Source organism: Haemorhous mexicanus, chromosome 13 (assembly GCF_027477595.1).
Source record: "Haemorhous mexicanus isolate bHaeMex1 chromosome 13, bHaeMex1.pri, whole genome shotgun sequence".
NCBI classification, from domain to species: Eukaryota; Metazoa; Chordata; class Aves; order Passeriformes; family Fringillidae; genus Haemorhous; species Haemorhous mexicanus.
Window position 1 is genome coordinate 7,261,852 of NC_082353.1, and position 27,947 is coordinate 7,289,798.

At 42.7% G+C, this 27,947-nt stretch overlaps 1 protein-coding gene and 1 long non-coding RNA gene across 3 annotated transcripts in view; both read left to right on the forward strand.

Annotated features, from left to right (window-relative positions):
• The first annotated feature begins 1,413 nt into the window (after positions 1-1,413).
• On the forward strand, positions 1,414-16,464 carry LOC132333312 (uncharacterized). Its single transcript, XR_009488130.1, has 9 exons — positions 1,414-6,933; positions 7,039-7,165; positions 8,096-8,183; positions 8,293-8,440; positions 9,479-9,593; positions 10,460-10,496; positions 10,685-10,949; positions 15,328-15,456; positions 16,329-16,464. It is a non-coding gene; the product is annotated as an uncharacterized LOC132333312 (long non-coding RNA).
• Positions 16,465-17,464: 1,000 nt separating this feature from the next.
• Positions 17,465-27,947, forward strand: part of TRPM1 (transient receptor potential cation channel subfamily M member 1) — a 95,759-nt gene continuing 85,276 nt past the window's right edge. For both annotated transcript variants that reach the window (XM_059858172.1, XM_059858173.1), the window contains exons 1-3: positions 17,465-17,714; positions 22,277-22,424; positions 24,011-24,133. The gene's annotated coding sequence lies outside the window, so the exon portion shown is untranslated. The remainder of the gene's footprint in view (positions 17,715-22,276; positions 22,425-24,010; positions 24,134-27,947) is intronic.

The window sequence follows — 27,947 nt, forward strand, 5'->3', positions numbered from 1 at the left end:
GTCCGTGGCCTCTCCCGTAGTTCTGCCGGTGTGCGCTGGGGTTAGCAGCGGGCCGGGAACGTGGCACAGCGGGCGGGGGCTTAGGGGAGGAGGTTTGCTTGGGTGAAAACTTGCTCCCTCTTTGGTTGTGTGAGCCCTGTGAGCTGCCTTCTTCACTTGGGAAAGAGTGATGTGAAGGTTGCTTTTATATGCTAAAGAGAAGTTCATGATATTCGACAGATGTTTATGTAGTCCAGTTAGGGTTCATGGATTGCTCTCTTTTAAATGATAACTATGAACAAAAGTGCAATTCTGACTTTCTAGCAGCTCACTAGAAGTAAAAAAACAACAAAAAAGGTAATGTTAGTATGAAAGTCACTATTGCTGCTTGTGCACGAGCAGGGTGTGCAGTAAGTGTAACTGTCACCTGGACATGATTCCAGCTGCCCAGTGGGACCAGCTTTGGCTTCAATGCAGCATTGCAAATCTCAAATGCAGCTGTGGGAACCAACAGTAAATGACCTCCCTGCGAGCAGCGGGGGTACGGGGTCTGTCTGCTTTGCAAGGAACTTCAGTTGTTACCTTAGATCCCTAGAACAAAAACAATTTATGGAAAATCACTGGATAAAATACTGTGCCCACGTATCAATTCCTTCTCTTATAATGATATATATTTACCTGCCTGTTAGTTCATGCATAATTGTTGCATGTTATTTTTTCTGATTAACTGAAAAAGTACACTTTCAGAATTTCTGGAAGTGTACTTTCAGAAATTCTGTACTTTCAGAATTTCTGAAAGTACACAGTAAATCTTGATTTCACCTCTGTTGAACATCTTATACTGACTTGTTCTTACCAAAGGAAGTGAACTTTGAAACTGATATTACAAAAAAAGTAGTAAAAATAGATCCTACCTTCTTATTTAATTTTCTTATTTGATTATATTGTTGATGTGTTCTTACCACAGATTAAGGCGAGAATTTTTCCCTCTTATGGCACTATTTTCTATCCACTCAAGAAATACAGCCTGGTTTTTGGCAGAGGTTTTCAATATTTATTGCTTTCGTATTACATCATTTAGAGTTTTGTTTAGCTACAAGTGCATAGCAGCAGAATAATTTTACATGGAATCCACCCTGTTTTGCCCTTCCCAAAATAGCTTATTGTTTTAATTTACAGGAATAAGAAACTCTTTGTGAAATTAAAATAGTTTTATGGACTCTGTTAACAGGAACTTTAAACAGAATAGAACAAAGTCCTTCTACAAATGCCAGACTGATGGCATGGCCAAAATAAAGAAATAATTGAGCTCTAGCAACATTTTTTATAACTGGTGCAAAAACTGTTATTCCAATTAAAAGTTTGCTGTAAACCAAATAATAGTGGAAGACTGCAACATGCAAAATTAGGCCATCTAAAGGAAGAATTTTATGAGTGGGAAATGTAAGGAATTTTATCTGAGAGAAATTAGCATACTATTCTGAAGAACATGATAAGATCTAAATATGCAGTTTTATAGTAGCAGATATTTCATCAGCACTTTTCTTGCATGAGTTTGCTCAGTAATTTTTTCTCTTTTCTGACACTTCTGTTTTAGATCCAGTGAGTGTGATACAAGAAGTGTAAGCCACCTGAGTTCTGTGGACTTCAGGGAAGTAACATTATTTTATATCATCTCAGGAAGCTCTGTATGAGAACAGGAAAAGGCCACGTGGCTGCTCTCCCTGTTTCAGTTCCTACAAAGCATCTTAGACTTGATAAATTAAAAAAAATGCTCTAGTGGCTTATGTTTGGCAATACTTTTGCAGAAGGTGGAGGTAAGGCTTAAATACTAAAAAAGTCAGGAAGCCATTTTTACCTGTGATTCAGCAACTTTGGCATTTCAGAAACGCAGCAAGAAGCTTTGGAGGGCTGAGAAAGCCCTGTAAGCTCTAGTGAAAGCAGTGTGCTCTGCTACTGAGCTCCCTGGACTGGCTGTGACAGGAATCCAAAATGCCAGAATATTGCCCAGTGTGCTGTTGTAACTGATGATTGCACACAAAATGGGAGAAGGTATTGGCATGGCAGTGATAAAAGTATTATTAGGAAATAAACTCTGAAAGAAAAAAAAAAAAATCTCACATTTAAGAAGTATTTTGATACTTCCAGAACACAAGAGAGATTGTGTTCTCTGGTGTGCATACATCAGTTTGTGCTATTGTGTGTGCTGTGAAATGAGAGTTTAATATAAATGTAAGCACAATCTTGCATTGAGCAGTGATTGAAAGGTTTACTTTCTTTTTTTTTTTTTTTCAGCTGTTCATTTCTGCAGTAGAAACTGAAGTGACCAGTATGGCAATGTAAGGGGCAGGGAAATGGAGAGTCCCAACTGGGCTCCCTCCCACTGGTCTGAGGGAATTGGTATTCACTGGGTAATGTTGTATCTTTGTGGAAAATGCTGAAAGCTGAGAAACAAAAGGAAGCACATTTGTTGTTCAGTGCTTAGTCCTTTTCTGTCACAAAGCATGAAATGATAGTTTAGACCTTAGAAGTGAGGAGCAATGATACTGTATGCAAACTGAATCAATTTTAATGGATTTTTTGGGAGATCACAATGACACTATCCGCAGAATCATCAAAGTCACTGTGTGTGCAAATAATGCTTGTGAATTTCTAAGTGGCAACATTGACTGGGGGCTGTGGGGTTCCTTACATGCTCATAAGGTTCTGTGGCTTCTGGGCATTACCCTGTCCACACTGGAAAGCCCAGAGGCAGAAGTCAAGCACTCCTTTGAGCAGCAAACTGAAATTTTCTAAGCTGAAATTCAGTTTCTGCTTCAGCTGTCAGACATTGCACTGATCTCAGCAGATCACAGGAGGCACCTGCAGTTGCTATGCTCATGGCATTCTTTCTTATAGACAAGCTCTGAGAGAGCTGTGATCAAAGAAATATCATGTATGAGGCTGTAAAAGACTATTTCTCTAGTTCCTTTCAGCCATGAAGCAGGGGAAGAGGACTTCAAGATGCTAGTGCTGTTTCTTGCAACAGTGATGAGCTGGTCATCATCAAAAGCTGGCAGTGATCAATATCAAGCTGACAGTGATCAGCTAAATAAACCAAGCAGGCCTGCTCCATGGTGTGCCTGAGCTCTGCAGCTGGGGCACAAGAGTGCCTTGGTTCATTTCCAGATACAGACCTGCTTTTCTGCTGTGGTGAGACCTCTGAAGTGGTGACCCACAACTCAACATTCAGGATTTTTGCTGTTGATTTCCTTTTTTATCTTCCTTTTACCTTTCTATCTAATTTCCATAAGGTTGCTGTTCATCCTACGTTACAGAAGAGCAATTCATTAAGAGCCAAGCTGTAGGTGAGTGGTCTGTAACACACTATGAAAAAACCTCAAAATGAAAAAAGTTCTAAGTGAAGGAGTTATGTTTGATGCCCAGTGGTTCTGAGATATCTAATCATAAATCAGCAGCTGCACCAGTAAAGGACCTTCAAACTGTTGATGTAAAATCTTAAGTATATTGGGAATTGCAAATTTTCTGCCATAAGAAAATCACAGAACTTGAAAGGATGACATGAAGTTCTGTGTCTGTTATGTGGTGAGGAATATGGTCAGAAAAAGAAAAGAACTTACTTTAAGTGCAATATCAAGTTGAATAAAGCTTACCAAAGAATAGGAGAATATTCAAGTTAAGGTACAGCAAATATGGGAAGGTAAAACATAGAATAATTACTACTTACATTTTCACTCTGTAACCAGACTTCTGTCAGGTTTTGCCAGCTATGAAGCAGAAAGTGATGAAGTTAGAAGCCATGTATTGAGCATAGTCACTTCCACTGGATTTAATCCACAGAATCATTACTTTGAGCTCGGTTAAACTCGTTTCAGTGTTGGTTTTGGTCTTTTATGGTTTGCCCATTTATTATTTCTGTTTCTTAACTTCTCTTTGCTTTTTGCAATGTGTGAATATTACGTGTTGTCACTTTTGCTAAGCTTCTTTTCATTCAAAAGCACAGAAAATACCAACACGTCATCAGGAAGTGCTCAGATGAGTGAATTGATCCAGTAGCTTATTCAGTAAAAGTTGCATAACATCCATTCACGTTCATGCTTGCGAGTCAGCAGTGACTCACAGGTGAAAACACCACTGCAAAATATTGCAAAAATGCTGGATATTTCTGCAATATGCTTTCTGAAGCAGATATTATCATGTCAGGTCAGTAATATGTTAAGCCTACTGGAGTAGTCAATGCTCAAAAATCAGCATTTTCTAATTGCAGAATCATTACAAAAAGATAGGTTGTTTGGGTACAATTGATGAATAATGTTTGCTATTGGGCAGTTGGTATGTTTGTGTGAGACTGCAAACTGAATTTGGAATTGGGAGTTCTGTCAATTTTTCTTCTGTCTCTCAGCTGAGCCACTGCAAAGAACAAAAGAAAGTCTTTCAGACAGCATCATGAGGTGGTGAAATTCTGTATATTTCTGGGTAGTTGTGCATCCCAGTGGAGCCTCTGTGAGTAAGAAAATGGCTGCTTTTCATGGCAAAATGTTATTTATTATCTGAATCTGGACATAAAGGTGAGAGTGTAATGGAGATTCAAGAGCAGTGATTACATGATGAGGCTGATGAGAGCTTAGCAAAGTAGCTACAAATTATACATAAAAGCACCTCTGCTTAGCCTTTTTCTTTTAAGGAGACCCTACAGATGCCTGAAATCCAGGTACTTTGATGGAGATAGAATGAGTTACCCCATAATAATTCATAGATGCCAAAACTTAATCCATATGGGAAGGTAATCTAAACTAGAAAAAGGCACTCTCAAGTCCAACCAAGCAATTTTCTTGTAGAATGAGAACCGGGAGACCTTTGTGTTTTGAGAATTTGATCCTTGCATTTTCAGAAATGCCCAGGCACAGGTTTTTCTGACGCCCTAAAATCAAATACTTTTTACAACATAGTTTAGGCCAATAAATGGATTAAGTGGTAGACATGCAATTTAGGTGCTATGTGTCCTATGCAGACAGACTTCAGAGAGTTCTCTTGGGGTTTTTTTCAGGAACACTAGGTGACAGTGACATCATTTAACATGACTGTTCTCCTCTCCTGAGTCAGTTCCTGATGTAGAAGATAGATCATATCTCTATATCAGAGGACAGTTGCAGAAAAATGTCATCAAACTACAAAAAAGGCTCAGTTTGCAGAGTCAAGTACAGAAATGATCACACACATGACTAAGTACTGTGCAGAAACTTACAGTTATTTCCAGGAAAGCCAGGCAGAGGGGGAAAGCTGTGCATGTCATTTGGCACAGAAGCTGTACCAGCTGGTGCTCTGGCCCACAAGTGTCCCCATCGTCCAGGATGTCCCTGCAAAACCATATCAAGGCTCTCCATTTCTGAGAGCACTGGGTTCAAAGACATTTTGAAAATTGGGCTCCTTTAGTGTAGTTTTGGAGACCTTTGACATCAATTTTGTAAATTCTGGCTGTGGCTTCTTCTTTTAAAGCTAAGAGTAGTTTAGTTTACTACCTGAAAATTTGTTCTGAAGCAGGCCTACGTGCTCCTTTGAGCTATATGAGAGTAATTCCTTTTGAGCTCTGGAAATAATGTCTTGCCCAGAAAGCATTACCTGAGTGCAGTGTGCATTGCCCTTCACTCAGCACTGCTGAGGCTGCACTGCTGCACCTCCAATATTGCATCCAGTTTTTGGGCCCCTTGCTACAAGAAGAACCTTGAGGTGCTGGAGTGAGCCCAGAGAATGGCAACAGAGCCAGGGAAGGGTGTGGAGCACAAGTCTGATGAGAGGGAGCTGGGGGTGTTTAGTTTCCGTTGTGGGGAGAAAGAGGCTTGGAGTGACCTTATTGCCCTCTACAACTCCCTGAAAGGAGGGTGTAGCCAGGTGTCAACCTCCCAAATAACAAGTGAAAGGACAAGAGGAAATGGCCTCAAGTTGCAGTAAGGGTGATTATTAGTCTAGAATATAAACTATTTCTGCAAATAACTGACAACTTGAGGGTTTCATCTCAGTGGAAATCCCAAGATATGACTTTGATATTTTTTAAATTTTTACCCTATATAAAAAAAGGAAAAAGGCCAAATTATATCACCCTTGTGTTCCCAGCCTTCCTAAAGGGCAATGATTGGAGGATGACAGACTCAAATGCTTACTACAGAAGCAAGGACTCAATGGGCTGTCACTATTTAATTTCAATTTCTAGCAAACATATTCAAAACCAGCACAAGACTACCCAATAATTCACATAATACAGGAATGCGGCAAGCTTTTACCTAAAGACAGCATGTTGTCCCACACCACTCACTTCTTTATTCATTTCAACATTTTAATGTTGGTTTCCTAAAATACTTTTGGGGAGTATCATGGCAACCAGCACAATAAATCATTCCTCTTCTGCTGCCCTGAGAAATTATCCTTTTCCCCTCACTGATGGCTACCAGCTAAATTACGTAACAGGCAGAAGGCTGATAAAAATTGAAGACATTTGTTCCACCTTTCCAAGCCCCTGACTCACCCCCTCCTCTCACTGCAGGTAAGCCAAGCACCAGATGCTCTCCCTCTTCTCTTAGCCAAGAGCCCTGCTCTGAAAGGAGCAAGCCTTCTTCCACTCCAGCACTCACACAACCAACCTTCTACACTCGCCTCCTTCGAAAACTAAACCTCTTCTTCCTGTGTTCCAAACCCAGCTCTTTAGGACACAAATGTTTTGCACTACCTTCGCTCCTGTCTGTCTCTCAGCCTCACTTTGCACCTGCTGAATGGGGAAACACCTGGGTCTCCTGCTTATTTTAACAGCAAGATCTGTAGGCGGGACTTTACCCCAGCCCGCAACTACTACCAGCACTGCACTGCTTCCAACACCACAAGTCCCAGGCTTCCTGGAAGACAAGAGCCCTTGAAGAACTTTTCTGAAGAGCCTGAAATCTCTGTTATCAGAGAATTAAACAGGTAGTCTTAGTTGGTGGGTTACTTGTGGATAATCTATATAACAGATGCAACAGAGTTCTGAAACTCCACTGTGCTAATTCTTCCTCTTCTGTCTCTGACCCGCAGCCCTGAGGTTTCCACCAGCTTGCTGGAAAGATGCACTTCTGCAAATACTCAAGCATACCTAAATTAAATTGAGTTATGGCAGAAGGGCAAGAGGGGTGTTAAAAAGACATTGGACAAGTAAAGAAAGGTAACTTGGTGAGCGTATTCTAGCAGAAAACGAGAGAGATGAGATTCTCCTAGCAGTTTCCCTCCTGAATACAAAACTGCAGGACTTCCCTATTCTTAATACTGCATAAACCATTCACAGGAAATATTCCCACAAGGTAAATGCAATCTTTGTTTAAGCAAAATTTACAGTCAAGCTTTCACAGCCTTCCCTCTCTTGGTTATCAGAGCATCTTTATTTACTACATGGAACATCCTAATTAAGAGTGTGATGTTTGATTGCTCAAATCCTCTCCAAGACATCCTCCATAGGTTTTGTCTGTAATTGTGCCATTTACTTCCTACAGTGTATTACAGCCCTGGAAATGTACAGGAACAGTGTGTGTGCAGAATACAATGGACACTTTGTACTGCACAGCTAATCCTTTGGGTTACAAGCAGTGAGCTCCAGGGTTGGGAAAGGCCCCCTTGGAACTCTGTATCCTTGCCCCATGGTTCACTCAGATTAAGAATGCTTTTTGTGTTTTTAATTATGTCATTCACTACTTACATAAAGTCCTTCTAGTAATCTCAACAAAAGATGGTGCATTGTCCATAGCATATCTGATGGATCTCCTGAAGACAGCTTTGAGAAATTCAGAGAGGGTTTCCAAACCTAGGATAGTGTTTGGACTAAGTATCTCAAAGTGACTCTTTGCTGCTGCTATGGTCTTTTACATACTTAGCCTTCTCCTCCCCTTCCCCCTTTGTTTCTTCCCTATTTGAATTTATTTGCCTTAGTTTTTCTTATTAAACATTTCTGTTCTCTGGATGCTCTCTATTTGAGCTCCAGCTCTACTCCCTGCCTGTGTGAGGACTCTAAGGTCCTACTTCAGAAAAATACTGTTGATTCTGGTGGACCTTAAGGACAGAATTAGGCAGCCCTTACTGAATACAGCTCTTTCCAAACCAGAGACATTGGCTGGAACACAGCTTCAAGGAAAAATCCAGACCTGAGAGGTAAAAAGGCAGAAGACTTGGAAAGCAGAACCCCAATTAAGGTGAGCACCTGGTGGACTCCTTCCTGCCCAAAGGAAACCACAACTCACCTGCCCTTTCACTGAGGGTCAGCTGCTGTCAACTGCCTCATTGTTGCTTCCTCATTTGCAGGTTTCTCACCTGGGCAATCCCCTAGCCCAAAGAAAATCTGTTGTTTAGGGATGATGAGCTATAGAGTGAACACTATACTTGTGCAGCTACTTTGAAATACACAGGCATCTTCTTCACTTCTGTGGGTTCTGTGAGCTCCAGCCAGAAGGTGAGTCCCTGACTCACAGCCTGTAATGTACGCATTAACACTTTTCACCCAAACAATGGCATCAAGTGTATTATTTAATATTTTCAATATATAATCAGTAAAGCATTTCCATATGTTGTTAAGTATCACCACATTCCAATCTGAACTGCCTGTATGGGATTATTTCTGAAAGGTATTGCAAGTTACAACATTGAAACACAAATAATAAATATAAAATTTACCTTACTTATTAAATGAAGGTTAATAATTTACAAACAAGTGCTGTCATGGCACAATACTAATTACTGCAAGAAGTAATTAAGGCTGCATCCTTATTTTGTCTGTACAAGATTTCTGTTGCAAGCCTCAGCCTTCATAGTACACCTGAAAAACAAGACAGTCATGGGAGAAGGATACAGACATGTCCAAAGCCACTGAATGAGATTATATAATGATGTTATTTCTCTTATTCTGAAACACAGCATGGCAGTTCTGCACTATGGAATAAATACACTATCAGAAAGACTCAGTTGGTTCCCCAGAAAGCATCCTACTCACTGAAGGGGTTTATTATGAATTTTTTAATATCTAGGTTTCTTGGAAAATGCATGACATCATGCATCCCTCTCTCACTGTGCTTTGTTCAGCATTAATGCTATGCAAAATCATGAAAAACTGTTAAACAGTCAGCCCTACCCCGTGGCGTTTTGCTGTCACCACTGTGGAACAAGCAGTCCCTTGTTCTGGGCTGTTGTTGACCAGAGTCATGGCTCAGATGAGCCCTGGCGTGCTCAGCTGGACAGAGGAGCCCTGGCAGCTGTGGCACAAACACACACAATTAGGCAGCACCTGCCACGCACAGCACTCACAAGCCTCATTCAGAACATGAAGCTGCCCCCTGATAGATAAGGAGGCTGCTAAAGACAGAGAAACTACACTGGAGAGAGCACTACAAATTAGACAAGCAACTTTTGCATTGCCTGGAAATTATTAGTGAAGCACAGTATACCCCAGTAATTAAATGCCATGTTACTAAAGGGAAATTCCTATTCCTCCCAGGTACAGGCAGGACTAACTGTAGAGATGCTGTGGCTTCTGCTGCAGGTGTTCAGCAGCAGGAAGACAAGAGAGGGTTTGAGAAGAGCTACTCACAGATTGCACCAAACATGCTAAGGTGGTTTTATACTATTCTGCTGTTACCTTTTATAGCATGTGCTATTGGGGGTGTGATACCTGAAGCTGAGGGTTTGTTTAAGGAGCAGCTAAAAGCTTTGGCCAAAGTCCTGGCATTTTGATAAAACAGGAGTCCTCAGCTGGCAGTGCTGTGACAGGAAGGGCAGCAAGTGGCCCAGTTGCAGAGGCCCAGGATGGCTACTGGAGGCATATGAGGGGTGTTGCTGGAAAGGGAAAACTGCCTAAAAATCCCCATCAGTACCTGGAGGAAGGCCAGTGCAGTGTCTACTGAAATTGGTGAATAAAGTAGGCAGTCACAATTGCAGTTGAGCCTGGATGAAGACTGTACTTGCCAAGGCCTTAAAGTACAGAAATCTTCTTTGGCTGCCCCTGCCCCAAAGCCCATCAAAGGGCTGTGGAATGTGTTTTCCCTGTGTTTACTACTCCATGCAGTTTAGTCTAATGCTGATACTGGAGAACTGTAGCAGGCATTCCTGGTTGTTAGAAGTAAGTGGTATCCATGGCTTGGAGAAGGAATGCATTTCAGTCTCAGCCAGGTTTCTCATAGATCAGCACCAGTGGTGCTACAGTTCATCCTCATGCAAATGTGGGTTCTCCAAGAGTACTAATCTATACATCCCCACCACTTCTGACTCAGTGCAGTGAAACTGTACACCAAACCCATTGTCTAATTGTTTATCTACTTCTGGTTTCTAAAGCTGAGACACTGAATAGAGGCAATTCTTCTAGCTCTGGCTTTCTGCCTCATAGCAAACATGTAATTCCTGCCATTTACTTCAGTTTTACTCTTGGCTGAAATTTGAATGTACAGCACAGGGTTATTTCACATTTCTTTTTCTCCCACAGGCTGGTTTCATTACGGAGGATCATCCTCACCAATTGGGTAATTTTTGTGTGCTGAGTGGTGGAAGTGTGCAAGGTGGTTGCATGCATGGTGCTCACATCTCATCTGTGCATGAGCTGTGGGCAGTGTGAATTGTTCCCTCCTAATAAAGGCTAAACTGGTGGTGTGAGGCTGCTGCTGTTTTTGGGAGTAGAGGGGCACTATGTTCTGTGTGTCTTCCGTTCCAGCTACTACAATACAATGGTGGGCTCAGTGAATCTGCCCCTAGAAACCCTGGGTGCGATTGCACGTCTGTAGACTTTCGTTTGGCCAGAAGGTGCTTGGGATTAAAGCTGTTCTAGGATTTGGAATGTGATCCTTCTCTGCAATGTGAAATACAGAGGCACAAATCAAAGAAGAGCTGCTCAACCCATGCTGTGTTTTCTTTTTTACTGCCAAGAACTAGATGTGCTGCTGAATCTCAGGTTTACCATCTCACTCGATGGTTTGAAGGTAAGCAGATCTTAACTTCTGAAGAGCTTGCATAATACTCAGGTAGAAAGGAATTTCTGGGAGTCTCCCTTGTTACCTTTGCTGTTTATTTCTAATTGGGAGGGTCAGGCAGAAATGTTCTGAGGCCAGAATGTTGCTTATTTGCCCCATGTCCAGTGTTTCTACGTATCACCATGTGTGGTTCATTGATCCTTCATCTTCATATGGTAGATGTGTTCCTTTCCAGATGCCTCACACCTAAGTGTTCTCTTTCCAAGGAGGATGACTCTCAAGATGATTCAGCACATTCAAAGTGACAAGACAAACTCATCCCAACCTTTGAAAAATAACCAGGGCAAAGAGATTTTGTTGATTTCTGGCCCCCTCCATTCCCCTCAAGCCAAACCATTTATCCTCCAAGCATAACATCATAATGGTAAAGGATGCTAACTAGTGTGAGACTTGGTGGTTTCCTCTGAGAAAAGGTATCAAAATTCCATGATCTTCATCAGAATTTTCCAAATAGATTCTAGCTGCGGCATTTTGGGCCATGTAGGGGGATAGAATATAAGAAAATAAAGGTAGTGTAGAAAGTAACCTCTCCCCTAAGGAGTTGCAGCTGGGCCAATTATCACAGATTGGGAACAGGCCTGACTTTAACAGGCTACAGCTGTAACCAGTGAGAAAGAAGAGTGCTACACAAGAGTGGGGTGGCTGGTTGAGAAGGGAACTGGAGTCAGCTGGCTGCTTTGTGAAGAGGAAAGAGTCAGTGCTCTGAGGAGCTGCCCACGAGAAACACCAAGAAGGTTTGAAACTTTTGTGATAAGGAGACAACAGTGTGGAACCCCTGCAATAAGATGGCAACAGGGCCCCATGTTTGTGTCTACCAGGCTCGTGAATCCAAACATTACAATAAGCAGTTATTTCTGCTTGACTCTAAGATCATACCCATATTACTTGTAAATACACCTAGGAGAAAGTTTTTGAGAGACAGTGTGTTTTTAGACAATGTATTTGCTAGTAGCCAGAGTTTTTGGAGGAGTGGAGAGTAATGAGGTGGAAGTGGTTACTAGACTTTTGAACTGCAGACTATATAGATATAAGAAAGTTATTTCAATATCAGTTAGATCCTCAGGTGACTTTCAATCTTTTTATTTCAGTAGTCAGGGATCAGTGCTGTGGGAGGCAGACACTGGCTGCAGTAGCACTTGTTTGTTCTTGTGGTTACTCTTTAGGGTTAGGCAATATTTATTTCCCGGCAGAACTGCTCAACAGCCTTCCTTTCAGAACTGTCAACACATACTAATAGGTGTTTGAGGAACTGCTGCTATAGTAGTACTGGTTACACTGTTGGTTTCTTAAGTTCAGTTACTTGCATGATGTAGGTTAAAGAACCTCAAGAATGTCCCTGTAAAATGTATACAAATTCAGCTGTGTAGTTAGTCTTTGTGTTTAAGCATGCACTGTACTTACTACTTGAAACAGTCTGCTGCACTGCTGCATTAAGGCTAAAGATTTGTGAATTAATAACTTTCATAGTTTCAAACCCAGTGAGGCTTCTTCCAGCCTTGTTTTTCCTTAAAAACACAAGGCTGGGGGGTGACTGGATGGGTAGTGTGTTATGTCCCTGCAGAACAAAAGCATATCTTGTTCTAATTTTTTCCTGTAAAAGCTATCAGACTTGCTTGCATAAAGGCAGACTTGAAGCCAATCTCTGTCTTTCAAGGGCCACCAGACTCTGCACTCCACATAAACAGTGAAATGTTTGTGTCTGTCACTGTCTCCTACTATGCTAGTGGTTTTTCATTCACTTCATGATCAAATCCAAGTTTTCTCTCTCTGCATGAAGTGCTGCCTCAGTAAACAGTGCTGGCAAACCCACACTGACTTAAATGAGGCAAACAATTTCAAGATTTGTGGTTTTTTTTTTTCAAAGCCCTCATATGCCTGTTGCAGCCTGTATCGAAGACTTCTTCCTGTATCTTTGCCTCCTGGATTCCTCATCTATTTTTAAGTCTTCTGTTCTTTCCTGCATCTATTTTAACTCTGTTACTGTACCATTTAACCCCTGTGGGATATGGAGCTTGTGGGAAAGAAATGGCATATTACAAAAAAATTACATTGGTTAATCTACATGCTCCTCCAAGGGTTTCATAGCCCAGGACATGCAGAAACCCTGATTAGGGATAATGCAGTTGTTAGTCAGCAGCTGTAATATGAACTGATGAAGAAACACTTAGTAAGGGTGTCATATTATCTCTGTCTGATCTCTCTGCCTGGACTAATGTCTAAGCAAAGTATGTAGTTTAATCCCTATGATTCAGGGTTTACCCACAACTCTGAAATGTTTTCCTAATAGGACATTTACTGGTTTGGACTTGTTATGGGAATTCTTTTCCCTTAGGAGTATCAGTCTGTGCAGTGTCCCTATGCTGTGAAAAGGTAAATATTATTCAGGCCTTGGGTCTCTTAAATGTATTTGGTACTACAGATCCCCCAGGGATTCCTATGAACTTGTGTTACCTTCTGCTTGTGTTACCTAAACTGCTTGAACTTTTGTTACCTTCTATTTCTCCTTGATTCATTTTGACCCAAGTCCCAAACAAGGCTGGAGAAGTATTTATTAAGACTTAATTCAGACTTTGGAGGAACAAGACTGGAAACAAAAAGTTGCATTTAAAACAATTCAATTCTATTTTAAATTTAGCAACTAGATAGCTCTCTAGTGGCTTAACCTCTGCTATGCATAATCCTAATGACATATCTCATCTTTGAGAGCTGGAAATTAGCATTCATGGCAAAAATGTCTTCCAAGTGTTTACAATAGCTCCAAGTGACATTTAACTTTTCTTTAGGATTAAGTTTTGGGGCACAAGTATGAATTGTGTTGATGTGGGGTTTCCTGGATTGCAAACAGCAGTTCCTTCCTAGCCCATCCCTATTTAGCCAGGCAGTGTGTTAACACAGCCAGAGGTTTCTTTATAAGTTGTTCTGTCCAGCTGCCCATTCCAGGGGGGTGTGTTCCAGTGCCAGGGGGTAGCTGCTGGAGGTGGTTGTGCCCATCCTCACTGCAGGCTCTATCACTATTGCTTTGGTACAGTTCAGGAAAGTGCAGCCAACCCTCCTGCACTGGGTGAAAGCTATTGCAATTCTAGTTTTAGATATTCAGTTTCCATTATAAATTACCTTAACATTGGAAGACTAACAGGCTGCTTTGGTCCAAACCTGCAGAAGTTAAATTTTCAAAAACTCTTGCATTCAGCAACACCTTACAGTGTCTCAGGGGTTGTTTTCAGAATGGTCAAAATTATTTCCTTCTTAAGGAACATTTTTAAAAGCATATAAATTTCCTCATAGACATATCTTGTCTGTTAGGTTACTTCAATCTAGGAAATGTGCCACTGACATAATTAAGCCCCAGTGAAGTTCATACATGCCATGTTTGCTTTTCTGAGTAAAGCCAGTAAGATGCCAGATCTCCCGTGTGGCCTTTGGCAAGCCTTTAATCTCAACTATACCAAAACTTTCCAGTCCTTTTGGACTTTTTATTTTGGAAGCCGAGTTGGAGGCTGCTAAATCAAGTACAAAACTTTCTGGGCTTCCAGCTGGACCTGAGGTGATCTGCACAGCCAGTGCTTAGCTTATCCAAAACTGCACAATCTAAAACTAAAGAACATTCTGGCAAATGCTAGGTTTTTCAGCCTGACCTCCACAGCCTCACTTCCAACAGCAGGGTCACCCCACCACCTCTCATCCTGCTGCCACAGGATCCCAGGCCACATTGAGAACTGGGCTCTGTTAGGCAGGGAGACTTTTGAGCTTGGTATTACTGCAGTATAGGCTGCTGCTTATAGATGCCAAAAAGCTGAAGAACAAAGAATATTGTGCACATTCCTTAATACTATAAGGAATTAAATTCTCTTTTGCATTTTAGTTCAATGTCAGCCATTTTCTATCAGTTTAACAGACTCCAAATAGCTCATACAGCTCATTTATTTAAATATATGATATACACACATCGTTTTTTCTCACCAAATTGCCTCAGCTTTTTCATTTTTTTCCTGTTGACCTTCCATTCAAAGTTTTCTTCCATGGTTCCTATTAACTTTATTATTGTCTGTCTGTTGAAAAATATTCCCTTTCTTCTAGAAATGATGAATGCTTTTTGCCAGTCATAACACCTCCTCTCTATCCTGTTATTTTATTTTTTGTTTTCCTTCTCTTTTAAAGACTTTTCACCTCTTTTTCTGTTACCATTGCATGTTCATACACATGTGACTAAAGTTTAGTAATCAAAATACCATGTTATCCCCAAGTAGGAAGGTTAGTTTATCTCTGCATTTGTTTGGGCTAAGTAGATTGTTTTGGTTTTTGACTTGATTGAGACTTCCTTTCTCAGCAGTGTGTCTGTTTGCTGTTGGGTTCACCATGAATATGTAATTTAACTGCATATAAATCTCCACTCTGGGAACTGTGGTGCAATATTTTCAGCATGCTGGAGATTCAACTTTGATGATGCCTCTGAAAAGTATGTATGTAATTTCAAAACCAAAGGAATCATATTAGTTGAATTAGATGTTCTTCGTGAAACATCTCTATGAAAACAAGAGTAATCTGTGGCTGGAAAAAATAACAGCATAACCTTTATGGCAAATGTTTACATGCTTTACACAACACTATGTTTTGATGAAGCATTGTTCATAACTTGGCAAAGACCTCTTAAGGACTGTTGGCCAGAACAAGCTGTTTTTTACAAGAAAAACAACAGTTCTGAAAACTTTCAAATTAAATCTGTATTAATCCAGACAGATCCAACTATAATTCTCTTCTTGTTTGTAGAGGCTTAAATAAATTAGCTCCTGTACATCCACCATCCCAGCCCTGTGGGATTTCACTTCACATTGGTGCAAAGGTGCAGATTCATTAAAAAAACTGGTAACAGAGCATTCAAGCTCATGTGTGTATGGCTGTATGGCATAGAAAACTGGAAAATCCAAGGTATTAGTTCCAGGTCTGGTTGACTTAATTTACCATACCTTGCCAGAAAATCCCATGCAGTAAATAAACTTACCAAAATATATTGCCTGCCATAAGGGTATTCTGGCAAGTGGGGGTAGGGGGTAGAACATCATGTTTGCCTCTAATTCTGAAGTGTGTTTTAACACTTGGTGGATGAAGAGTTTGGTTTGTAGAAAAATCATTGCTTTGGTTAATCTCATGTGATTGTGCCACCATGCAGGGTAGCTGGCCAGCTAAACACTTAAAAGGCTATGAGATGGCAATAATTGCAGTAGCAGTTGTAAACTATGTATCTCTGTGCATCTTTATTGTAACTTCATGATGTAAAACACAAAGGGCAGCATGATCTAACTGTAATGTATTTCTTTTCTTCCTGCATAGAAAGTTCAATGTGAGAAATAATCCCAAACCCATAAAAAGTGAGAGTATGTATGTATCTCTGTGCGGCCAAGGAGGTGGAGATACAGAAAAAGAGCTGTTGGTGTAGAACTGGGTCTTCTCCCTTCAGATGGATCCAAACAGGCAAGTTCAGATTTCTGTCTGTGACAAGCATGGTGATAACAGCAAGAAAATGGAGTAAAAGGTAGCATAATTACTACAGAAAAATTTGGATGAGAATTTTATTGCTGTTGTGATCAAGTTAATTTCTCAGAATGTTAGCAGTAATCCTACTAGGAGTAAAATAGCCAAGCAATCCTGATGCAAGAGACAGATTTCCAGCTGGGTGGCACATGGAGTTCATTCTGTTCTTATTTTGGCTTCTACACATGATTAGGCTTGAGTGAGTAGAAAGAAGAAGAATAGTCAGCAGCTTATGTGAAAGTGCTGTGTGCAGGCCACAAAGTGAGGACTTAGGGATACAGAAATGTTGCTGACTACATTATAAATGTAGTCATCTTGCAAAGTTCAAGGTTGACTTAATTCAGCAAGGCAGAGGGCCAAGCCAGTAATTTCTGTTTAAGCCCTAAAGATTGAATGTAGTGTACCAAGTTTTGTGGCTTGTTGAGAGTGAGGGAGAGGTGGAAATCAGCAATTAATGTCATTTCAGTGAGTTGCACAGCCAAGTATAACTCTGTAGTCCCTTTCATGGAATATGGATTCCAGCTCTCAGTGACCTTCTGGTGAAATTATTGCTGAACTGCAGATTCAGACATTAGGAGTGTGCTGGGTGCTTGCTGTTTTGCAGGTAGGGCCTGATAAGATCAAAGTCCTGTCTGGTAAGGTTTTTACCTTGGTTACAGTACGTGTTTTGCATTCAGAAGATACAGGGTAATGTCTTTCTGATCTTAACAGAAGTTTGAGAGGCTTTGAAGGTCATTGTTTGGGTTATCCCAACCTTTTAAATTACCTTACATGAGGATCACATAAGACAGGCAGGCTCTCTCTTCAGCCACTTTATTCCCAACAAAATTGTCACCCTGTGAAATGGAAATTTCCACTCCTGAGGTACATACCTTACTGCAAGTGTATTCTGTCAGTCAGGACCAACTCTAGGCAAGTTGAGGCACAATTACTGGTGTAGGAAAGGTTAAACCTCAGAAACCTTTGCTTCTTGGTCTTCAGATACGTACTCTTCTACGTTTCCTGCTACTAAAAATGAGGGAGTACGCGAAACGTGGATGACTTTGATATCCGGCATATCCTTGTTTACTAGACTCAATCTCAAGGATTGCCTGGAATGTGATGCTAAAGCCACAGAGCGGGAGGACCCAAAGGAGGAGCGGTCAGGGGCCGGTGGACACCCCGGGCAGGGGGGACGCGGAGGAGGTGAGGCCGCGCTGGTACCGAGGGGCGGCGGCGCAGGCGGGCTCGGCCGGCCTTGCCCGTTTAAGCGGCGGCGCAGGCGGGCCCGGCCGGCCTTGCCCGTTTAAGCGGCGGCGCAGGCGGGCCCGGCCGGCCTTGCCCGTTTAAGCGGCGGCCGCCGCTGTCCTCGCGTGCCCCGGCGGGCCCAGCCCGCGCCGCGCTATTTATAGAGAGCGGGGGCGGGGCCGGGGCCGCCCCGACACGCGAGAGAGAGCCCGGGCCGGGGACCGCGTGTGCGCCCCTTCCTTCTGCGTGAGGGGAACAGCGTGTGTGCCCCTTCTCCCTGTAGGGGGGAGCACCGTATGTGTGCCTTTCCTGGGGGAGGACAGCGTGTGTGCCCCTTCTCCCTGAGGGGGAGCGCAGCGTGTGTGCCCCTTCTCCCTGAGGGGGAGCGCAGCGTGTGTGCCCCTTTTCCCTGAGGGGGAGCGCAGCGTGGCTGCCCCTTCTCCGTGAGGGGGAGCGCAGCGTGGCTGCCCCTTCTCCCTGAGGGGGAGCGCAGCGTGGCTGCCCCTTCTCCCTGAGGGGGAGCAGCGTGTGTGCCCGTTCTCCCTGAGGGGGAGCGCAGCGTGGCTGCCCCTTCTCCCTGAGGGGGAGCAGCGTGTGTGCCCCTTCTCCCTGAGGGGGAGCAGCGTGTGTGCCCCTTCTCCCTGAGAGGGAGCGCAGCGTGTGTGCCCCTTCTCCCTGAGGGGGAGCAGCGTGTGTGCCCCTTCTCCCTGAGGGGGAGCAGCGTGTGTGCCCCTTCTCCCTGAGGGGGAGCGCAGCGTGGCTGCCCCTTCTCCCTGAGGGGGAGCGCAGCGTGGCTGCCCCTTCTCCCTGAGGGGAACAGGCGGCGCCTCCCTCCCCGCTGCACAGCCCCGGGGCCTGTGCCGCTCCCGCTGAGCAGGGGAAGGAGCGAACAGCGCTGCTCCGCAGGCCAGGCGGCCACGGTTTCTGACCTGTCCCTTGTCCCCTGAGGAGAGAACGCTGTCTTCCTCCCTTCCCCCGCGTTTCTTTCTCCCGGGGGTTTGGCACAGGAATCTCCACCTGTTCTAACTGCAAATGCTGGATTTTTCCCTTCTTTCTGGTCAGTGGGAAACATGTAAGAAAAAGGCCGACGTGTGCTCACTGAGCAGTCCACCCACGCTCTGAGCTGTGGAGAAAGGAATGGAATGCTTTCCTTTTGCAGAGGGATATCATTTACTGCACACAAACCGTACTTTGTAAAACCAGTCAAGAGCCTTTGTCTCACTGTAGAGGCTGTGTAACTGTGTAATGTATTTGTATATCCCCTGTAATCAAAAAGAAAAAGAGGCTGTGCTGAATGAGATAGGAATTGCCATACTGGATTAGAGCCATCTCCTTCAGTATCCTGTGTGAACGCAGCCAGAAAAAAAAGCACTGTTGAGGAAGGAAATGTGCATCTCATTTTTTTAAAAAAAAATTTAACTCCAAGTATACTGCAGTATGTTGCTGCATATTACAAAAATTACTTTGATAGTTAGCATGCACCTTGGAACCTTAATTTCCATTTGATTTTTATTTTTATTTCTATACAATGATAAATATTCCTATTAGTAATTTAAAAATGGCATTATTTCACTCTAAATCCATTGGAGTATGGCAGCAGTTTCCCTTCCCTCATGTTACTTTTGTATTGTCACTTTTTTTAACAAAGGATAAACACTCTATCTCTGTCAGTAGTAGAGATGACGGGGCAGGCATCCACATATGATGCTTTCAATTTTGCACCTTTCCTAAACGTCTTAATCTCAAAAGCAGCAGGTTGTTACCACTTTATGGAACAGCTTCCCTCCTCCTTTACCCTGGAGCACAAGTGGATGCACTCAGCCACCCAACCCTTTGGCAGGAGTGGTATCTCACTGATCAGCAACTGCCCGAGTGAGACAGGCATTGAAAATAAGGCCAATTGCTTTAATGCCTCTGCCAGCAAAGCCGTGTGAGAGCAAATGAGCATGAGTCACTGAGTTGGAGTGGGTTAGGAGAATCTGAGACACTCGTTTTATAGCTTTCCCTGGGTATTAGGGGATTTGCTGGCTTTTCAGGACAAATGTTGTGTTCCTTCCCATACCTTTTGCTCTATCACCTCCTTTAATATAAAACAAATCAACCAGTGGCAGGGAGAGTACCTTGGAGGTATCTAGGGTGAAGAGAGCAAAAGTAATCTCTTAAGTGCAGGAACACCCTCAGCATTAGAACAGGAGTCTCAAGTGTGCATTTGTAATGCTTTTGCCCCTTGCTCTTCAGAGGATTGATTTGCTCCACAAATATTTTATGAACCTCTTGAGACTGTGGTACCATGTTTTTGTTCAAAAGTGTCCACTAGTAAATTCCCACTGGATTAGAGCATGGGCTTCTGTCACAAGATGTTAAATAAACCATAGGCAAATGCTGTCTTCATAAATACAGGTCTGTGTGATGGTAGAATTGCACACAAAAACAGCTAAGACGCAATAAAAAGAGAAATCTTGTATGGAAATAGTGAGAGGGTTGAGTGCCCTGTGCATTCTGAAATGGACAAACAAAATTACTAAGTCATTCAAGGGTAGCCTTGTTTGTATGCTATGTGTGCTGGAGTGTCATCTTTTCTTTGAATAGTTGACAAATTGAGCACAGCTGAATCAAATAAACTGAGGGCTAAGTATCCACAGACCTTTATTTTGCTGGGTAGTAGAAGTCACTGCACTGAGACTGGTCATCCCACTAGTCTTTTGGAGGGCATTTTCCTGATAAAGTTTGTACCATGGGGAATTTTGGTCTGGAGTTTATAGTCTGTCTGTTGTAAAGCTGAAATAAAAAATTGTATTTCTGAAGGTAAAAAAAACTTAACTGCCTAGTGCAGCTTCATGTGTCAATAAGAATACCTGTGCTGCAGGCCTGATTCATCTGCTGGACCTCATCTCTTTGCATATCCACGTTCTGCCTTTGGCAGAGTAACAATAACTTTCTTTCATGTAGCCTTGCTAAAAATCATTCTTTTGGGGGCTTCAAAAGATGAAGCTTGGCTCATCTTGGCTTTTGCCTATTATCTCTTCAGCATGTTCCTCTTTTGGGCTTCTCCCAGGTGCCAGTTGGTACCACCCTGCAGGGGAGATGGGCAGTGCTTTTTGCCAGCTGTAACATTTTGGCAGGGAGACAGGAGGTTTGGCCCTTGGTAAACTTGGGCTGCTGAGGCTTTGTGATGTCAAAGCTTCTCACAGAGACTGGCATGTTAGTGCAGGCAGCTCTGTGTGGATCATCAGCCAGGTACAGGCTTGATGTGATCCTGCCATCACACCAAAACACCAAAGAGAATTATCAGTGAACTAACAGAGGAAACAGTAAACCAAATCATAATTCTTCAAAGGACAGCAATCTTCTGGTGCTTTCAGAACTCACTTTCAGCAGCTTACACTCTCACTTTTTGCTCTTGAACTCATTTTGTAATCTTTGCTTTTGGACTATTTGGCTGATTATTATTTTGTGTACTATGAAAAATACTTTACATGTCACTTAGTTCTGCTCCTTGTATAACAGATGATCCAGAGACATCATTGCTCAATTTTTTTGTGTGTCATAATGGTAAGTCCTTAGTCAAGCAGTCCCACTGAATTTGATTTGGGATTGGTAAGTTCATTTGTGTTGATCAAACTTTGATGCAAATTTCACTGCAAATAATCACCCTTTATAATGGATTGCATTTGAAATTTACAATCTGAAGCTTTAGGGACTGAAGAAGTTTTTCAGAGTCATAGCTGAAAATATCTAATGGAAAAAAACAAAAGAAAGAGAAGATTATAGTTAGGGAAAAGAAGTAACAGGTCAGAAGTTCACAGTTGATGGTAAAATGGGCCATATGTCCTTTTAATCCCCATTCAGGAGATAAGTAAAGATCTGTGTCAGACTCCTTTTCAAATGTGTTTCAAACCACAGAAGGAAGGCATACATTTTACAGTGTCTGTCAGTATTTACTTTTTATATAGGTAAGAGAGAAATTATTTTTTTAAGCTGGTTATGCCAGTTAGGAAAGGTTGACTTTGAACTGCAGAATTGCTTTTGTTGTAGTATGTCTGAGACAGCAATAAGATTTGGACAGTTTCGTGAACAAATGGCTTTTAAAATATCATATTTGTTCAAGAAAAATGTAAGTGATTTTGTTGAGACCCTTAGGAAAAAACCCCAAAACATCTGATGGAAGTGAATATGTGGACTAGAAAATACCTGCCCACAGGCACTTTAAATTATCTGTCAAATATGCTCATTTTCCTTCTCTTGAAGATATAGTAATATTTAGTTCACTCTGGTCAGTTGCATGTTCAAAATTCTATAGATAACACACAATCTTAAAAAAATATATTGCAGTAAAGAATGGTATATACCATTGTTTCCATCATGTTTTTCTTGTTAAATGAGGCATAATCTGAACTTACTCAGGTCTAAAGTGGCTTAGTAGCAGTACTGCTTTGTTAGTGGGCATGTCTTAGATAATTGACTATATGCTCTTTTGAACATTTAAAGGTTTATCCTCTTCCTGGCTGTTTTTTTTTTAGGTCTGGATGGAAACACAGCCACAGCCAAAGGGACCCTGGGTGAATTTTGTGAAGACAGAGGGCTCATCATTCAATTGTGTCTTCCAGTGAAGCAAGGTGATTTTCTCCATGATGGGCTGAAGAAACACAGGCTGTCCTGGTCAATGAGGTCAGAACTGTTAATATTTAACTTTGAAATACATGGGTAGGCCTGTGACTCAGGCACTGTTCTGTTAACTAAAGCAGTGTTAGGTCTGAGAAATCCTGTATTTTCCTAGGCTGACTGGAGTTTGGCCTCCAGGAAAGAATTCACTCTGATTTTATTTCTGTATTCACAAAGAAGGAGTAAACATGCACAGAATGCAAAAAATTTTCTCTTCCGGATCTTTCCTAACAGTAATTTAACCGTAGCTGTGCAGAGAATAGATTATTTTTAGCCTAGATTCCTAAATCAGGGAGAGACCCAGTGCAACCTTGCTGTTTGTCTGAGTAATGTGGTTTTCCCTGGCTAACTTTGTCTGGCCTTGACAGCAAAAGAGTGTCCGAAACTAGGCTGAATAGCATCTCAGGCTGGAAGAGACCAAATAATTCTGTGACAAGGAGACTGTATCATGAGCTATGCAGCAGTGAGGTCCACAGAAAACTGACTTTGTCAGTGTCTGGGCTCGTGGAGTTTGACTGGGTTGTTTGGTGACAGTCATGTGGAGAACAGTGCTGTCTTGAGCATGCTCGGTGCTATCCAACCCAAGAAGCTCTTCTGCCATTGGAAAATAGAGATTTTCATAGGGAATTTGGACTGTACTTGAACCACTCTTAGAAAAACAGTGTTTATTACTTATGAGTTAAAATTTAAACTCAACTGTCGGCCTAATTGCTATCAGTGAGTCCAACAGAAACTGCAGGTAGTGACTAGTGCAGCAGGACTCATTCCAACCAGTGATAAGGTACATGGGCAGGACACTGTGGCACCAGCCCTTGCTAACTGGACCTTGCTTGAGGTCTCTGAAAAGTTCCCATGCGAGGGGAATCTCTTCTGGCACTGTGGGGCTTCCTGGAACATTACATTTGACAGTGTCATGAGGAGGAGCTGCTGTTTGTTGTGTACAGCCTGTACTGTGAGCTGTTCTGTTCCTCTCACATACAGAAGCTATACTCTGTGGTCTGAGTTTTAGCTCTAATTGAGAGCATGGCACGTGTAACTTCAAAGAGAGTAATCAGGATGAGATTCATTGCTCAGTACATCGCAAGGCCTCCATATTCCGTAGCTCTCAACAAAGATGGCAAAATCCTCTTCTGGCCCCAGCACAGGGTGAATTTCATTCAGGAATGCATTTCTTCAAAGCTATTTAAGCTCCTAGAAGTTCAGATAATATTTAGTGGGATTTTCAGTGTTGCACATCTCAAAGATCTACAGCAAAGCAAATGGTATTAAAGTATACAGTGATATGTTTTTAAAGTATTGTCTGCATCATGAGGCATCTATTGAGAAAAATATACTGGAACAAATCTGGCTCCAAGTGTCCATTTGTAATTGTCTTAGAAATTTGCCTCTGACTTGAGTGGAAAAGGATTGTAAAAATACTTAAGTAATTGGCATCTGACTTCATTATCCCACAGTGTGGTTTTATGATTTATTGAATAGTTGCCTACAATGACTGGCCTGTATAGTTTGTTTATTTGGTATTAGTAAAAACTTTTATATAATTCTGTTGTGAACTCTCCCCTTCTGAAGAGATGTGTTTGTCCCCTCTACAGGCCTCCCTTCTCTGTGATGTTCAGACATATTCTGGGAATTTGCCATGGCAAGAAAAATTGCATCTCTCCTCTTCTCCTCCTCCTCTTCTCTCCCTGCAAAGAATATCCTATTGTTTGTGAAAGGTAAGTGCTTTGGGTAGCAGCTGCAATCAACAGTGTGATAGATGGTTGGTTTTAACAGTGGTGGCTCAGTGCATAAGCCAAGTTCTAGCTCTGAAAGTGAAATTAGAGCTGTCAGGCCTCATGCTGCCCCACTGCTGACCACTGAAGATTTGCTAAGCCTTTGTTGGTAGCATGTTTGAGAAGCTTTTGGTGGAGGCAGCAGACTGAAGCTCAAGATGATTCTATACATCCACTTCCTCCTAGTCCCAGCATGGACTTCCAAATGGTCTCACTCCTGGGTGAAACAACTTCAACTTCTATTTCAGCCAAGGTACCAAGATGAGGAGGGCCACTTTGGGTGTCACTGTGTTTATGTACACAGATTACTGAGAAACCAAGTAAGAATGCAGCTGTAAGCCTTTAAAGCAGCATGCCATGGAAAAATAAAACACAAAGTGTGTATGTGCATGGGGGAATGTACCCAGTGTTTTGCACATTCCAGCAGAGGCCTCAGTAAAGACTGGAATTTTAATTCTCATCTGACAACATTCCACGAAGACAACTTACATTCCCTTCCTGTTTCCCCCTCCCAGAAGATTAATGTAAAAAAAAAAATTGGCTGATTATTTATTCTGCCTTGGCTATCAAGTAACTGTGGGAGTGCCAGCACTCAGAGTAGCTAGAGTACTTTGGGTTAGTTCCTGATTTGGCTTTTCTGGGTTTTGTTAGTGTTAGCTGTTTTTCTCCCTTTATATTGCCATTCAAAATCAAGATTAGCAATGTCTCCAACTACACTTGAATCTCTGGAGGAACTCTTCAAGTTTCTTTTAGCTACACACACGGTCCAGCCCCCACATGCCTGTTGATGTAGTATGAGGCTGGAAAGAGGTGAGGCAATGACTCAAGTAAACTTCTTAATAGCACCATTAAAGTACAAAACCCCACCTATCCCAGTAGGAACAAAGATCTTGAGCTGCGCAACACCTGCTAAACAGTATTCTTATATTTGTTCAAAATTTTTTTTGTTCTGAATACAAATATGGAAAGTAGGCCTGTGTTCAAGGAATTTGAATGAAGGAAATGTTGGTTTTGGAACTGACATTAGTGTGAGATCAGGAGAACCAGACTTTGCACACAGTCGTCCGTTCATTTCTGGATTATAAAATATATACAAAAAGGTGCAGAAATCTGTTTCCTCTGTATAAGTGGGCCTGGCAGCATTCATGATTATCCCATTTCAGCCACAGTTCATGACTAAAATAGTTAGTTAGTTGTATAGCTGAATTCATAAAACAATGAGTCTAACCACTTCAAATGAGGATGCTTTTTTTCCTCTTCTAATTCTAGTACTAGTCATAATAAAACAACTTCATTGCAGAAACTTCTGTTTTGCACTGTTAAAAAAATGTGTCATCTTAGGAAAAAAACACTATCAGCAAGAGAATCTCTTCTCTATTCTCTTTGCCTTTTAATTGATAGTCATGGTTTTTAGAATGTGGCCCTTTTCCCTGGCAAACAAAACTCACCAGTCCAGGTTCCTGGTGTCGCTTTGAAGGAGGCACTTGCCACTGTCAAAGCAGCCCAAGTTGGCACTGGTGCCATCTTGGGTCTGGGAGGCATCCTGTGCAATGCGGAATTCCAGCAGGCAGGTGGCCGCTCTGGGCTGCAGCAAAATGAAACTCTACTTGGTCTTGGAGGGCCAAGTTCCTCCTTAAACTTATGTCAGGAATGTGGGCTGTTGTGTTGTACTGTGCAGGATTTCTTCCCAGGAAAGCCTCCAGCATCCGACCCTAGCCACACTGACTCTACTGGTCCTAGAACTCACAGCCTTAGGACCAGCAATGTCTTACCCAATCCACTCTGTCACCTCTGGCCCTTTTCAAATGCCAGGGAAAATGGCTGGCATTGGTGTTCAGGGGCCTGAGGCCCAAAATGGCCGGCTGCCTGCTGGAATTCCGCATTGCGCAGGATGCCTCCCAGACGTGAGCACCACCACTGGAATCTCAGGCTGGTTTGACAGTGACAAGTGTCTCCTTCAAAGTGACACCAGGAACCTGGGCTGGTGAGTTTTGCTTCCCAGGTAAAAGGCCTGACCTTCTGTTCAGGGGCCTGAGGCCCAAAATGGCCAGCTGCCTGCTGGAATTCTGCTTTGCGCTGGAGGCCTCCTAGACTCAAGCTGGCACCAGTGCCAACCCGAGCTGCTTTGACAGTGCCAAGTGCCTCCTGCAATCTGCCATCAGGAACCTGGGCTGGTGAGTTTTGTTTGCCAGGGGAAAGGGCTGGCGTTGGTGTTCAGGGGCCTGTGGCCATGAGTTGCCGGCTGACTGCTTGGGTTCTGAAAACCACAAAGCCCAAAGCTCCAGGCACTCTGCAGCTCCAAAAGGCATGCCTAGGGAAAAACAGAACTGCCAAAACATGGCTCCCTCCCCACCTTTCTGCTCTACACCATCCTCCAGCTCATGCACCTTTTACTCCTTCACCTAGGGACCACAAGAGTAGTGCACAAGATCCACAATCCAATAAGAGGATAGATGACCTTACTTATCCTTTTCTGCTACTGTCATTCCAGACAGCTTCTGCAGCTAGGGAGATTTACAGTGCACAGAGAATATCTCATGTGTGACATAGATAACAACATTGTGTCCCTGTCAGACCTCTGGCAACTAAACTGTCACTGGGATGCTCAGAAATTACCAATGTATTGTGTGTGCATTGCTTGGCTTCATTCTTCTCATGCGCCTTTTCCTTGGGTAAATGGGTGAGAATCTTTCCTCATGACTTCAGTTAGTTCCTAACATAGATTAAGACCTCTGGAGTTCTCCAAAGAGAGACACTGCAGCGATTTGAAAGCTAATAAATGTGTGTATTTTCCTCTCTTGTTTATACTACTACTTTTGAGCTGAATCATGAGCTACTAGAGGAAATGAGGACAAGCATCACACCATGAATCCTATACATGGCTTACTTGTGTCACTGGGCTGTGCTCAGGGTGGCAGGGAAAGCTGTCATGCAGCAGTGCTACGCATGGTGGCTAGGAGGGATCTTATAGGGAGGAAAAGGAGCAAACAATCCATTGCCTGTGTCCCTGTTTGTTGTTTCAGCCATGAGATGGCCAAGCTGCCTCACCACAGGAGAGGTCCACTCTATTCAAGTTTAAAGTTAAGAAATTGACTCAGTGCTTATGAAAAAGACATCAATTATTGCCCAAGCCCCCCCAAACCCCTCAGGATATCTCAAAATCCTTGTCCCACCCCATTTCCAACAAAGGCATCACTGAATGTGACTGTGAGATCATCTTTCCTTTTATATGTTTTCCCTCTGTACCATGTTGGCAGCATAAAAGGATAGGCAAGTGGAAACTGTACCTTAGGGAGACCCTTTACAGGAGAAAAGCATTTATTTGCCTTAGTCTGATTGTTCCTTGGACCTTTTTAGAAAAGGTGGTGGCTCTGTGCCAGTGTATCTGCCAGACTCTGCTGTGACATGAGCCCCACTGGAGGTATTATGAACAGTGTGCTCTGGCTCCCTTCTGCTTGGAACACCCTGAACCTTCGCAGCAGATGAGGGAGACGGGGACTTAAAAATTGTTCTTCCCTAATGAACCTTAAGAGCAAAAGCACAGAGCTGGTATGTGGGCTGGCTGCCTAGAAGGTAGCCCTGGGTTTGGGAAGTAAGATCATGTGGTTGTGTCAGTAGGGTTTGCTCACAGAGATGGCTCTGGCTTAGGAATCACCCGCTGCAGTGAAGCACCCGCTTTCCTTCTGGTAAGGAGGAAGAATAGCTGGGGGGAGGTTGATGGGCCAGAGTGGGAGCTAGACTGTTCTGAAAGCTTTAC